This window comes from Molossus molossus, unplaced genomic scaffold (genome assembly GCF_014108415.1).
Source record: "Molossus molossus isolate mMolMol1 unplaced genomic scaffold, mMolMol1.p scaffold_m16_p_3, whole genome shotgun sequence".
NCBI classification, from domain to species: Eukaryota; Metazoa; Chordata; class Mammalia; order Chiroptera; family Molossidae; genus Molossus; species Molossus molossus.
The window spans coordinates 77,914,201-77,929,582 of NW_023425366.1; the positions used below are offsets into that span (position 1 = coordinate 77,914,201).

At 38.7% G+C, this 15,382-nt stretch overlaps 1 protein-coding gene across 3 annotated transcripts in view; it reads left to right on the plus strand.

The window, feature by feature from the left end:
- Positions 1–465: 465 nt before the first annotated feature.
- Positions 466–15,382, plus strand: part of FER (FER tyrosine kinase) — a 364,169-nt gene continuing 349,252 nt past the window's right edge. For all 3 annotated transcript variants that reach the window (XM_036278843.1, XM_036278845.1, XM_036278844.1), the window contains exon 1: positions 466–526. The gene's annotated coding sequence lies outside the window, so the exon portion shown is untranslated. The remainder of the gene's footprint in view (positions 527–15,382) is intronic.

Consider the following 15,382-nt stretch of genomic DNA (forward strand, 5'->3'; position numbering starts at 1 on the left):
CCGGCCGCAGCCAGGCGAGTCTCCCAAAGTTTCCTGTGACGCCGTCCGCCTCCGGCGCATCCCGCCCTCACTCCCACCCGCCGGCTCTGGACACCGCTAGAGGAGCGGGCTGGAGGCACGAAGACAGCAGCACTGACAGGAGGACCTGGGACCCCACCCGAGCCGGGGAGGGAGCCCAGAGGCCGGTGGCCGCAGCTCCACGCCTCCCCTGGCCGCGCCCGCAGCCCGGTCCGCGCAAGCCCACCGGGCCCGGGGCCCGGGGCCGAGTCCCACCCTCCCGGGCCGGGGCCAGTCGGCCGCGCCCCGCCTCCTGGGAGGTGGTGGAGGAGGGGGTTGGGGGCGGCCGGCAGCGCCGCCTTCCGCTCGTGCCCATTGGCTGAGGCTGCGAGGGTGCCCGGAGACCGGAGTGCAGCTGGATTGGCCGTGGACGCTCGTGACAGCGGCGGCCATTGGCTGTGGCTGCCCCCGTGACGCGGGGTGGTGACTGGCTCCCGTGTCTGAGGGGCTCCTGCTTGTCAGGTTCTAGGTAAGTGAGTTTCGCGCCGCCGACGGCGGGCGCTGTTGCCTGGGGCAACGCCGGGGGAGGGGGGAAGAGGAGGGAAGACCAGCGTAGAACCGGGGCTACGCTCCCTGGCCGCAGAAGGGTGCCGGGGACTTAGCCCTGGCTGCGGCGGCTGCGCCGAATGCTCTTCCTCCGCCCTCAGCCACCCCCACCCCGTCCGCCCCAGGCTGCGGGGTCTCCCACTCGTCCTGCGCCCGCGGGGGAGCATTCCTGGTTCGGGTTTTGGGCCGGGCTGCGCACCCGGCCCCGCGAGGCCCGCCCCTCCCACCAGCCCCGGACGGGAGGCTTGAGGGGGCGGGTGCCGGCGCGAAAGGGCTGAGGCGGGCGCCACGACCCCGCCCCGTCGCCGGGTCGGGGGGCTGCGGGGTGTGGAGGGGGGCTCTAGGCACCGCCCATCACTCCCGCACCCCTTTCCCTCGGCGTGCACCACTCCTGGCGCGGCCCTCCAGCCGTGGGGGCCGCCCCAACCCCTAGGTGCTCCCCAGTTCCTTCCTACCGCCGGGGCCCAGCAGTCTCCTTTGACGCCCCCGCCCAGTCGACCCCGGCTCTTCTGCAGGTCGGCTTCCTCACCTCCCGCTTTTACTTCTCACCTTCCATCCCTGGTCCTGTCTGGCCCTGGTGCTTCTTGGGCCAGAGGTGACTCCGAAGAGACCGTGGAGAGATAAACTATTAAGTGTGAAGCTGCTGCTCTCTTCTTGCATTTGGGGTTGAGGAGGTGTTGGGAGGCACCTTTGGGTCAGCTTTCTGCCATTGGCGTTTCCCTTCTGTCAACTCTCTTAAACGCCCTGTTTGGGTTGGAATTGGTACCGCCTGGCCGGGGTAGGTCATGCACAAATGATAAGGAGTTGACTGTGAAGTTGTCGCTTTTTTCTTTGTACATTTGTGATGTTATCTGGTGCTGTGCAATCCCAAACCTAAAAATTTATTAAGGCTTGTAGCCTTTGATTTTTGTTCGCCTTATGGTTAAAAAGAAGTCTTAATTTGTAAGGGGCTGCATATGATCATTGTGGTTTTCACTGTCACTTTGACATCAGCTTCGCTAAGGGGATAGTATAAATAATAAAAAGGTATTTTAAGATAATAAAAAATTCTCAAATGGAACCACTGTATATAAAAGTATAACATAAAAATCAAATAAACCAAAACTATTTTAGTGATTAAAGACTAGAATATGCTTTTCAACCTATGGAATGGGAACAGGATTAAAAATAATCTATTGCAAAATATAATTATTTCACTAGTGCAGTGTTGTAGTCCTGATATACTTGTATGGTATTAAGAAGGACATTTGTGAAGAGCCATAAATTTGCCGTCAATGCAAAAGAAAGCTGAGTATATATCTTGCAATCCAGGAACACTTTTCTGCTAGAATTCTTTTTTTTTTTTTTTAATCTTCACCTGAGGACATTTTTCCATTTTTTTGTTAAGATAGAGTGGGAGAGAGCAAGAGAGAAACATCAGATAGAGAGCAAGAAACATCAATGTGAAAGGGACACATCAAGTGGTTGCCACCCGCATGACCCAACCAGGGCCGGGGAGAAACTGCAACGGAGGTCCGTGCCCTTAGTGGGAACCGAACCCGTGTCTCTGTGGACCACAGGCCAATGCTCTAACTGCTTAGCCAAACCAGCCAGGGCGACTCAGCTAGTATTCTTGATCCAAGGGAACTATGTTTCCAAAGGTATTGGGAATATATTGAGAGTACATAGGAATAGGTGCAAATGTTTTCTGTTTTCTTCCATGAATGGAAATGTTTTCTCTGTTTTCTTCCATGAAAGACTTTTGGTGAAGATCTGTTTCTTTTCCGCACGGATGGTTGGCAGCATTAAACATATACCATGTAAAATTATTTAAGCTCCACTTAATGTTGCTTCTGCACTATTTCAAAGGTTGATGTCAGTAGTTTGGAAGAAATAGTCCAGGCTTTTTAAAGAAAAATCACTTTCAGATCATCTTCAACTGTTAGGTAACTATAATTCTGGTCTGTGACCATTTCAAATTTGCCATTTTCTTTCCACCAGTATTTCACTATGAAAAGTTTCAAACATTGCAGAAAACTTGAATTGTTCAGTAACTAATTACCCAACTACCTGCACAGCAATAACATTTTTTTTTCTTTATTGATTCTAGAGAGAGAGGAAGGGAGAGGGAGAAAGAGATAAAAACATTGATGAGAGAGAACATCAGTGGGCCTCCTCTTGCATGCCACCCAGGGGGAATTTGGCCCACAACCTGGGCATGTGCTCTGACCAGGCATCAAACTGGCAACCTCTTGGTACATGGGTTGATGCTCAGCCACTGAGCCATACAGGCCAGGCAACAATAACGTTTTAAGTACAGTTGTTACATAATAAATATAAGGAACAGAGGAACTGAAATGATCAAGTTTGAAAACCAGCAAGTTGCTTATTTCCACTTGTAGATGGAGGTAGTGTTTATGAAACCTATAGCAGTTTAATTCCATGAGAGTTATAAAGCAACCTTGTGAGTGAGTAAGAAGTCATCATCTTTGTAAATCAAGGCCCAGATTAGTAAACTGCATTTTGGTAATCAGAAAAAATGAAAACTATAATGAACTTGTTATACAAATAAAAGTTTTGTTTTAAAATTGGACTGCTGTGTTAATAGATTCTAGTTTTGTACTTTAAGCATCTTCTTTTGAAGACAGGTCCAAAGGCTATCAGTTATGCAGTGCATTGGTAACATACTTAATAAATTGGATTAATCTAAATACATTGTGTTGGAATAAGAATGTATTTTTGTAATGGAAAAAGAAAGCTTACAAATGTGACATTTTGTTAGAATTATTTCATGGAAAATGAAGTAATTATCTAGAGAGATTTGTATTTTGATAGGACTCAAGACTTGCTTGGGTGTTGTTTCATGGTGTTGCTAAAGGAATCTTTTAATATAGAGCTTCAGTTTATAATAAAAGAAAAAGAAATGGCTATAAATTCACATATGTGTTTACTGTATTTGTAATTTTTCCATACTTAGGAAATTCCTGCACTTTAAGTATTTGAATCCTGTTTATCAGTCTTAGTTTACCCCAAAGTTTATTTGTTATACTTACCTCATTTTTATAATTAATTTCTTAAATATTGCAATTAAGAGCTATGTCTCAGAATTTATAGATCTTTGAATTAACTCATTTTTTAATATCTCATTTGTCTTTGGCATGCTCATGTATGATTCATTTACCATATTACTGAGAGGTTAAAGGGAACAAGCAGGTCATAATTTTGGAACTTTGGAAAGAATAAGATGCTTTTAAATAAAAAATTAGATCTTTTTAATTCAAACTCTAGGTTTTTCCCCCACCGCCTCTCTCTGTCTTTCCTTCTTCCTTTTTAATTTTTGTTATAAAAGCTAAATGCATTAAAAGCAAGTCAGTAAAACTATAGAAAAGTCATCAGTAATTCTACCATACTTAATGCTTTGGAAAATAACTGAAACTTTGCTTTTTCTGTAAAACTCTGCCAACATTACAGTTTTATGGTTTTCATTGTAGTATGTCTGCACTTACATCTAAACTTGCAGGAGTTCCTGAACTTGAGACTCAGTTACCCTAAATCAGAAGAGGGCTCCAAAATCTTGAAGAAAAATGGAAAAGAATCAATATAGGACAAATTAGAGTCAGAACAAAAGAATCAGACCCAAGCAATGATGTACTTATTTCATAAATATAAATAGAATCCCAGTTACCCACATGAAATTGCTTTTTGGCTGACACAGCTTGGGGCATCTCAGGTTTTTTCTCTGGAATTAAATACAACTAGGTAAGATGAAGTTTATTTAGTGCCTTTCTACAAACATTTTCAGATTTCTTCACTTTTGGAATATTACGTATTCAGCTTTTAAAAATTTATGTCATGTGTGATTTGGAATTATTTCCTAAACATCCATATATACTTATGAAAGTATGACTAGTTTTTAGTCTATACATCATCACCACTTACTATAAACCTGGCATCGTCTCCTCTTTTAGAAAGTTTTAATTAAAAGACTGACAGTTTTAATGTAGGTGTTTCTTGCTAGGTCACAGCGCGGAGTGAAAGAAGATTCTTTTTTTTGGAGCCAGATAATCTGGGTTTAGTCAGAAATTATGAATTTCTTTCTTGGGGTTTTGCTCAAGTTATTTAATTTCTTTAAACCAGTTTCCTCGTCTGTAAAATGGGGATGATTAAGTTGCCTCACAAGTTGTTATGAGGAAGAAATGAGACAATGAAGGTAAAGTGGCCCAAGTGAGGAAGTCCTCAACTTCCATATTATGTGAATTCCTTACATTATAGTTTTAATTTTATCTCTCTTAGTGTTATTGTGTTTATTTTAGCATCCTAAAAGTCCCTAAACTTTAGACTTAGGAAATTAAAATAATAACATTAATTTCACTTAAGTTGAATGACATTCGCATGTGTAGTGACACAGTAAATAATTAAAAAGGTCTCTGATTAGCTGTTTTTTTTATAGTTCTTTGATTACTTTATCTTAGTAGGGATAATCAGAAATTTAAATGCTTTTTACCTCGAAATATATCTAGTTTGTCTGAATTCCTGAATTTTTTTTTTTTTTTTTAACTTAGATTATTATCTGTTGTTGGATGGTTTCCCAAAATTCCTTTCATTTAAACCACAAATACTGGCTTAAAAGTGGTACAGAAAAACTAAATATTACTTCCTAAAATCTCTAGTGTTCCTCCCCATCATAAATCACATTTACTTAATCTATTTAAAACTTAAACTATTTTCAAATATATTACAACTCTAAATTGAGAGTTTTCTGCTTCCTGCTACTATGTATTATTTTTAAAGAACCAATATTTTATAAATATACCTAGTTCAAAATGTGTGTTCTATGATTATAGGGTTTAATCTTTAAAAACACACAATTTAAATGCACAGACCAACCTATAGTTGTCGATGTTGTGAAGCAAGCATTGAACTGAGTGAAGAGCTAGGAGTTGAATCGGATAGTCCTTATTTCCTTAGCCAGTAAAAAAAAAAAAGGTTTTGGAATCTAAGTCAGTGATTGCCAATATTTTTCCCATCCCGTACAAGGTACTTACATGTGTGACATATGCTAATGTGCAGTTCGCAGCCATGCTCTCTGTAATTCCATCGTGTTCTCTTCTGCTCAAGAAAGCATACCACGCCTGGCTGGTGCGACTCAATGGTTGAGCATCAACCCATGCACCATGAAGTCGCCAGTTAGATTGCTGGTCAGTGCATATGCCCAGGTTATGGGCCTAATCCACAGTGGGGGGCATGCAGGAGGTGGCCAGGCGATGTTCTCTCTCATCAATGTTTCTATCTCTCTCCCTCTCCCTTCCTCGCTCTCTAAAAGCAATAAAGAAAAAAAGAAAAGAAAGCATACCACAATATAAGTGACTGGAAATTATGTCATTGTAGGGATAAACTTGAATCTACTCTGAAAGTGAGTCATTAAAAAGAGTGTGTGACTATTATTAGTAACAAACACTTGAGACAGACCTTATAGCACTACAGTTGACACCCAAGTTATACCTTTTCCTGAAATGAATGCCTCTTCACTTATTAATATCAATATTTAATACTACAGAAGAAAGGATTACTAATTTTATGTTGATAATGAAGTCTTACATATCAAAATCAGAGTAACTGATAAGCTAAAATATTTGAATAATAGCACTATGATCTTTATTGTAAATAAAATAACACTATTGTAGAAAAATCAAAATTAGTTTTCTAGTATAAATTATTTTATTTTCAGAAAAAGTATTTTCATAGTGGGACATGGTTTTAGGAGAAGGGGAAACGCAATACTAGAATATTTATATTCTAGATGTTTATAAAAATGCTATTGACATTGGCTAGGTCAGAAAAGTATCTTTAAAATTACGTCATTGTGAATGAGATTGCTTTTAACTTATTCAAAAATCTGTGTGGATGTAATATATATAATATTCAGTTAGAAATGAAGACTTACAAAAACAATGTTCATAATACCCTTGACATTAGCAAGTAGTATTTCTTGAAACCTTTGTGGATCTAGGATATAACTAGTTCTATAAAATACAGCCAAATTTATTTGAAAAATTTAAGTGAACGCATTAGAACCTTAACAGTTTTATAATAGGACTTGAGTCATTTTGTTTCCAAAATGAAAGCCGATGGCTTTGCATTGTATCATTGGCGTACATGTAGAGGTTCTTATTTCTGACTATTGTGTCCTGGGGTTTGCAGAACAAGAGTATTTTTGCATTGTCTCAAAGTTGTAGAATTAGTCCCTGATCACTGTAGTGCTTGATGCTTGCTGCTGTCTCTTGGGTGTTTCATCTCCTTGGGGTTGGGGACTTCTGTAGTGTGTCCCTTCTGCTCTCTGAATGCCTAGTTTGAGAGGATTTCCCAAGTTTCACTTGTCAGTTGGTTGAGTTCTTTTGTTTATTAGACATTATACAAAGAAAAATGCATTAGACTCTTCTACCAGTATTCAGTTTTGGTTACAATTGGGTGAGAGCCACCCTAACAGCACACCACCTCTTCATGAAAGGCTTCTTTTGAATTAAATTTCCTTCAGAATCACATGCTTTCTATACACTCTTATATATGTTAATAATCATTACAATTTTCATTAAAGTTTTGCAAATTTTACTTTGCTTAGGAGCAAAGGAAACATTTTCAATCATTACCTTTTTGTTTCACTACAGAGTCTGTTTTGTATGGTGGACTTTCTAATGTCACAAATCCAGTCACTGTCACATTTTATATCCATTCTGAATTTACTCCAAACTTATATATTCTGCTTAAGTATCATCATTTTGTCAGGCCTCTTTACTTTCTATGTATTGAGTAAATTTGCAGTAGTAGAGTAATTAAAGGGAACTAAACAATGTAGTTGTCTCAGATAATTATTAATGACAAATAACTAGTTAGATCCTATCCTAATTATTTATAAATAGTTATGCTGGAAAACTATATGGATCTTTACCTAGATTTATATATAATTAGGAACTTTTTACAAAGCATGAGGCTGATTTTCTCTTACTGATATATATGTATAATATTATATTAGATTTATATAATTATTTGTTTATGTATATATTTTTTTCACCCCTCCTCAACATTTTAACCTCCAGGGTAGAAATAGTTTATGTCAGTAAAAGTTTTTTAGTAAATTATGTGGATTCAGATATTGTTATGGGGGAGGGGCATTGATTTTTGTTTAGTGCTTACTAAAAGTTCTAGACACTTTTTGTACATTTGTTTTTGTTTTTATGACAGCCCTGTAAATTGGATAGCTTGTACATGTTTTCTTTTTGTGATCTGGAACCAATTTCAGGTCACGTCATTTATTCAAGGAGACCCAGGATTTGAATTTAGGTCTTTCATTGCCAAGCCTGAAATAAATACAAATGGTAAGGGTTTAAATACAGTGAACAATTAGCAGCCCTAGATTTAATGTCAGTTTTAATTATTTGGGAATGACTCTAAAGGTCCATGTTGAAATATTTGCGGTTTTGCTGAAATGAATTTCTGTTATTGGAAGTGAGGCCCTGAGATGTGCATGACTCTAGCTAACTGCCCAATGTCTACATCTTGTCTTGGCTTGTTTTCTGGGGTTGTCCTATATTATAACTCTTTGGTAAGCGATAACATGTTGCTTCTTTGTAAAATATTTTCCTGAAAATAAAGGCAGCTGCTAGAAGTGAAGAAAAAGTAAAAAGGACTAAAAAAAGTGGTGGATCTTAGCCAGAAAATAGACATTTTTGAATAAGTTTAAAAAAGAAATGTTGAATCCAGTGTCTTTGATCTGGATTTGAATCAGTCCACCACACCTTCTAGGGAAATGAAAGTTGACTTGTGAAACATTGTTATTGAGTGTTCTAGCTCTGACAAAAATATGTGTTGTTTTTAGATGGATTTTTTGAAAATGTCAGGGATGTTTTAGTCATAAATCCTGTTCGCTTCCCTTTTCGCTCACCCTCAACAATAATATTTGAGAGACTTGACTGTTTATAAATAGCTCATACTTTCTAGATGTTAATGTAGTTGTTACAAATTATTAAAATATTAACATAAACAACAATATATCACTTAAAGATGATATAGTTTCCCTTTTCACAATTAGTTGTAACAGAATAGTAACTAGACCTTGGTGATGGCCTCTTTCTAAGGTTCTGATGGCTGTTTGTATTTTGGATCATGATTTACCCTGTGACCACAACTGGCATTCTGTCATCGAAGTGACTTAGCTTAGTTAGGGACATGTGCTATTTTATATAGTAAAATGGTTTTTGAAAGAATATAAGAGGGTAAAGAAATAGACACGGCCTTGCAGTAGGTAGCCTACATTATAAAATAATGCGGAAATGCTTTTTGTCACACAAGACACAACTTGTTGCAGGAATGGGACAGAGAGCAAGAAGACATGATTCTTTCTTTTTTGGTTATTCAACAGATGTTTATAGAGTACTCACTCCATGTAAGAACTTACCTTGTGGTTACAGATAATTAGAATGCATAGAGGAGTTTCAGGTTTTTTTCTGAGAGTATGATGTAGTGTAAAGAACATGGATATTAGAACCAGATCTGCCTAGGGTTGAATCTGTGTCACCAGTGATTAGTTGTATGATTTTAGGCAAATAATTTAATTTGTATGACTTCAATTTTTCCATTTGAAAACTGATATCAGGTTCATCTGATAACTGGTAATAATATTAGATTTTTAAATTTCATAAGTTGTATGAGATTAAAACCCTACTTATACTAGTTTAGGGCACTGTTGTGCACCGGAGTGTACTCTGTCCAGGCACAGGTGGATTCAGTGGGCTCAGACAGTGGCCTCAGGACATGCCCAGTGGCTTTCTTTTGTGTTAGATATACTTTTAGGTAGGCTTTCTCCATGCGGATCTCTCTCTGATGGCTTCAGGCTTACATTTTTTTCCAGTTTAGCAAGTCTAACATAAAAAGAGCTTCTCTTGCCCATTATAGCATTAGTCCTGGGATTATATCTCATTAAATAAACTGGGTCATATTTCCATCATTAATCCTCTGGTCAGGGAGATAGCATATGATGATAGGCCAGATCTGGACCAGGTGCTAACTATTGGAACAGAGACTAGGGACTGTGGTCAGCCTCATGGTCTGAACCATGTGGACTGAGAGTCAGGGTGGGTGGGTCATAGAAAGAAAAAGAGGGTACTATGACCATGGGAAGGGGCAATATATGCTGGACAAAAGATATTCACTATACATCCTCCCAGTGTGCATACACGTCCTCCTTTACATACATCTACACCCTTGAAAAAAAGCCCTCACTTAACATAGTGGAATTCTTTGAACAACTTCAGTGCATTTACCACCTGTTTCCCAACAAAGGAAGACAACCCAAAGACTTGTTTAACTGCTGCATCTAACTTTAAGTCTAGGATCTCTGGGTGATTCTCTCAGTTCTGCTTGGATAGACTGAGGGTCTAGGAACTTATGGTTAAATGATAAATATAACTAATTGTAATAAAGCCAGTGTTCAGTGATAGAATGAAAATAGCACAAAGAAAGTAAAAACTTGAAAAGAGAAAAAGGAAAACAACCTGCCGAGGTTTTCCAGTCCATATGTTCGTATTTCATTGGATAGGAATGGCAAGGACTCTTTGCTCTGGCAGTGGAATAAGATTTTTGATTAGCCAATATGACTGTCACTGATTCTTCCTGGGAATATGTTTATTCTTTTTACCCCTGGTCACAGCCAAGATGAGTGTTGAGGAAGATTCCCTTAATGGGGACTGTGCTACTTCAATAGTCCATTTTCTATTTATGAGGGGTTGGGGTCCTGGGACACATCTTAGGAATTGAGCAGTAACAAATCTTTGTTGGGAGTTTCTTAGGCAATACAACTTTTAAAAACTAAGTTTTTTTTTTTTTTTTTTTAATCTTTGCATTTGATCAACTTCTCCCAAGTACCCAAAGCCCAAATCCTGGTCCTTGAATCAAACCTTATTGCCTGGTATGTCTCTGAACAACTTTGCCCATCACCCTAATCCAGTGGTTCTCCAACAAGGCATTATTCATATGTCAGGGGACATGTGGCAATGTCTGGAGACATGTTTGTTGTCACATAGAGGGGTTGGGACTCAGTAGGCAGGTGTAATAGTAGTCTAGTGGGTAGAACTCAAGGATGCTGTTAGGCATCCTACAGGACAGCCCCCCACAACAAAGAGTTTTTCATTTTAGTGTCAGTTCTAATGAGGTTGAGAAACCATGCAAATCCTAGTCTTCTCAATTTCCTTCTTGACTTCTGTCTGTAGGCCATTGAGAGCAACTTCTTGAGGTAACAGTGCACAGCTAATTTGTCCCTGCTCCCAGGCTGTTTCATAGTGGATGGTTCTTTAGAATGGGTAAATATCTTAGCTAGAATGCTTGGACAGGAGCCTGGAGCATTAGGCTTTTCTGTTTTTGTTTTTGTGTAGGTAAGGGTCTAATTTTAGTTTAGGGATATTTGATTTTCAATCTTATAAATTGAAATATGAGCCATCTTGGATTTGTAATGAAAGACTGAAAAGATTTTTCTTTTATTAAGACCAAAATATGCTTCTTTTTTGAAGGACTTCTGAAGACTGCTGTGTAGTAGGCAATACACCAACATCCTTACATTTTTACTAAGTACTCTACAGTTCCATGTTTAGTAGGCACATAGCCCAATACAAGAGTTGGCAGTTTCAGCTGATTTTACTTATTAAGGATTGTTGACTTCTCATTGTACAATAGAGGGATATCAGATTCTCTTCACTTTATATCATCAACTTAGTTCTACATTTTAGGTCTGTCACTTGTATTACCTGATTTTATATGTGTCAGACTTCTTTTGGATATCAGTGATAGAAACCCAATTAAAAAATTAATTCTTCCAATCTCTGTAAGTGCCAACACTTTCCTTGTTTTTGCTCAGATCCCAAACCGTGAAGTTATTCTTGACTCTTTTTCTTTCACTTCCCCCCACACAATCTTTGATCATATTCTGTTGGCTTCAAAATATATCTGAAATCTACTAGTTCTCACACCCTCTATCAGGGTCATTCTTTCTCCTTTCTTTCCTTCTACATAACTCCTAGCAAGTCTCCCTGCAACTACTGTTACTCTCAGAATATTAGCCTCAGAATTAGTGTCATCCTTTTTTATTTTTATTTTTTCCTTTATTGATTTTAGAGGAAGAGGAAATGAGAGGGAGAGAGAGAAACATTGATGTGAGAGAGAAACATCAGTTGGCTGCCTCCTGCCATGCCTCCTACTGGGGATTGGGCCAGCAACCTGGGCATGTGTCCTGACAGGAAATTGAACCTCTCAGTCCATGGGAGGATGCTCAGTCCACTGAGCCACACCGGCCAGGCAGTGTCATCTTTTTGAAAAGTAAGAGATTATGTCACTTCTTTGCTCAGAATGTTTCAGTAGCTTCCTGTGTAACTCAGAGTACACGCTCAATTTCCTCAAATGAGCTAGTTTGTGGTCTTACTTTCCCTCCTTCATGCAAGATCTTTCTTTGAACTCAGATTTTTTTTATTGTTTCTACTATTCATTCACTCCCTGCAGTCTTCCTTGCTTTCTTTTCTATTTACAAAAACAATTATCTTTATTTTTGAAAGTATTACAGATGTCCCTCTTATCCCATTGACACCCTCCTCCCCACTCCTGTCTTGCCCTACCTTCACCACACTGTTGTCTGTGTCCATTGATTAGGTATATATGTTCTTTGGTTTATCTCTTCCCATCCCCATGTCTCTGGATCTGTTTTGTTAATCATTTTAATTTGTTCATTAAATTCCACATATAAGTGAGATCATGTGATACTTGTTTTTCTCTGGCTTATTTCACTTAGCATAATACTCTCCAGGTCCCTCTGTGTCATCTTAAAGGGTAAGAGATCTTTCTTTCTTACAGCTGCATAGTATTCCATTGTGTACATGTACTGTAGCTTATTTATCTACTCATCTGCTGATGGACACTTGGGCTGTTTTCAGATCTTAGCTGTTGGAATAATTACCACTGCTATGAACATAGGTGTGCATATATTCTTTTTGATTGGTCTTTCAGGCTTCTTAGGATGTATTCCTAGAAGTGGGATTACTGGGTCAAATGGCAGTTCCTTTTTAAATTTTTTGAGGAAACACCACATTGTTTTTTATAGTGCCTGCACCAGTCTGCATTCCCACCAGCAGTGTACTAGCTAGAATACACTAGCCTATTTTTAATGGAAGAAGAACAAATTTGGAGGTATCACAATACTGGATATCAGGTTATACTGCAAAGCCATTGTAATCAAAACAGCCTGGTACTGGCACAAGTACAGGCATATGGATCAATGGAACATAAAAGAGAACCCAGAAATCAACCCAAGACATTATGCTCAATTAATATATGACAAAAAGGCAAGAGCATACAATGGAGTAAAGACAGTCTCCTCAGTAAATGGTGTTAGGAAAATTGGACAGGTACATGCAAAAAGATGAAACTGAACCACCAACTTACACCATACACAAGAAAACACTAAAAATGGATAAAAGACTTACATGTAACTTGTAAAACCATAAAAATCCTAGAAGAAAATGTAGGCAGCAAAATCTCAGACATCACACGTAGCAGAATTTTTAACAATACATCACCAAAGGGAAAGAAAAACAAAGGAAAAAATGAATAGATATGACTACATCAAACTATAAAGCTTCTGCACAGCAAAAGAAACAATCATCAAAATCAAAAGGGAACCCACTATATGGGAGAACATATTTGCCCATGATACATCGGATAAGGGGTTAATTTCCAAAATATATAAAGTACTCATACAGCTCAACAAAAGGAAGACAAAGAATCCAATTAACAAATGGGCAGAGGACCTTCTTGGTCTTTCATAAATAGGTGCTTTGCACTTACTGTTCTTGCCTGGAATGATCCTCTCCATATAGCCATATGACTTACTTCCTTATCTCCTTTAAGACCTTGCTCAAACATTACTTCATCTGTAAAGTCTTTTTTTAATCCTCATCCGAGGACATTTTTCCATTTTTTGTACAGATAGAGTAGGAGGGAGAGAGAGGAAGAGAAAGACACATCAAGTGGCTGCCACCCGCACGACCAACCAGGGCCGGGGACAAACTGCAACCGAGGTACATGCCCTTAGCGGGAACCGAACCCGGGTCTCTCCGGACCGCAGGTGGACGCTCTAACCGCTGAGCCAAACCGGCCAGGGCCATCTGTAAAGTCTTTAATCACCTAACATACATTTGAAATCTCTGACCTCCTCCACACTTGTTACCTTGTCCTGCTTATTCTCTCTTTGTAACACTTTTTACCACTCAATACTGTGTACTGTACTTATTTATTTTGTATTTTGTTTCCTCTCTAGATTATAATCTTGGTGAGGGCAGGACTTTTTGTCTGGTTTGTTATGTAGGAAAATGCATGGCACGTAGCTTAGTAGGCTGTCAGTGAATATTTGTTGATTGAATTAATAAATAAAAAATAATAATTTATTGCCTCATGTAACTGCTTAGTCTGAAACATTGATGGGAAGAGAATGCTCTGCAGAAGGAGAGAGATGACTCATTAAGCAAATTTCTCCAGGGGAGAAAGGAAAACTGTCTTTAGGTTTATTATACTAGTGAATAAGTACATATAAATAAAAAATATAAAGTAACATAATAAACATGTTAATAAAAGAATATAAGTGAATGTCTTCCAGGGAAGGGAAGAAGAGGGCTTTATTTCTCCAAAGCTCATTGGAGGTCTCTATCTATAGGCAGACACTGTCTCTAGCTTTCAAGGCTGTCTGTCATGCAAATATCCTTGTACAGTAGTACCTTTTGCTCAGAAGGCTCTGATTATGCAGGAACAGTGAGAAATCCACAGAGACAATTATTTCCCAACAGTAATTCTAAGATTGTAGCAGGTATGTCTATTAACAGCTGAACTCAGGACTGATTAGATCTTTGGGCAAAATACTTTTGGAGTGTTCTTATCTGTTTTCATCTCTCGGCACTTCTTTTTTCTGGTTGGGTCACTGTGAAGTTGATTCTTATCATGTTCTTTCAGTTTAGTAACCTCAGCTGAAAGATAACTTTCCAATTCATTCTTACAGAATTGAGTTTTATCAGTCCTACTGGGTTACCTACCCACTCCTGAACTACTGCTTGGGGGAGGGAATATATTGACTGTCCAGACCTGAGTCATGCACCTATTCCAGGAACTTTGTGCTCATTCTAGAAACTTGAGAATGGGAATGACTAGTGCCAGCCAAACTACATGGATTGAGAATAAGATAAGGGTAGTTCAATAGAAATAAATTGAGATGCTGCTACCAAAAGAAGGGGAGTAAGAAATAACACAGGTCTGTTAACTTGCATGCACAATGCAACTCACACTCATTTGAAAAAAAAAAAAAAAACACCACACAAATCTCATTGTATATAGGCAATGAACAAGAGATTTTCTTTAAAACATGACTTTAAATGGATGCAAAAATTATATTTAAATTCATTGCTTACTTTTAGATATTTGGTTTGTCAGAATTAGATTTTGGTTTGTTACTTATTAGAAAAGTAAGAGGAGTCTAGTTCTAGTTTTGAAGAGAAGCACAGTGAAGGAATAGGAACTATATTTGGCTATGAGTAAGAGTTAGAGATGGCAGCCTGTATAGATGGGGAAGTTGGTGGGCAAGATTAAGGTGTACCAGAAAGCTGTTATCATACATTTTTATTTAGTCTGTAGAGGTCTTTGATGAGTTTTGATAAGGATAATAATTCCTTTGAAGTAATACAAGGACTATAATTTTTAATTCTAGGTTTCTAGTCGGTTG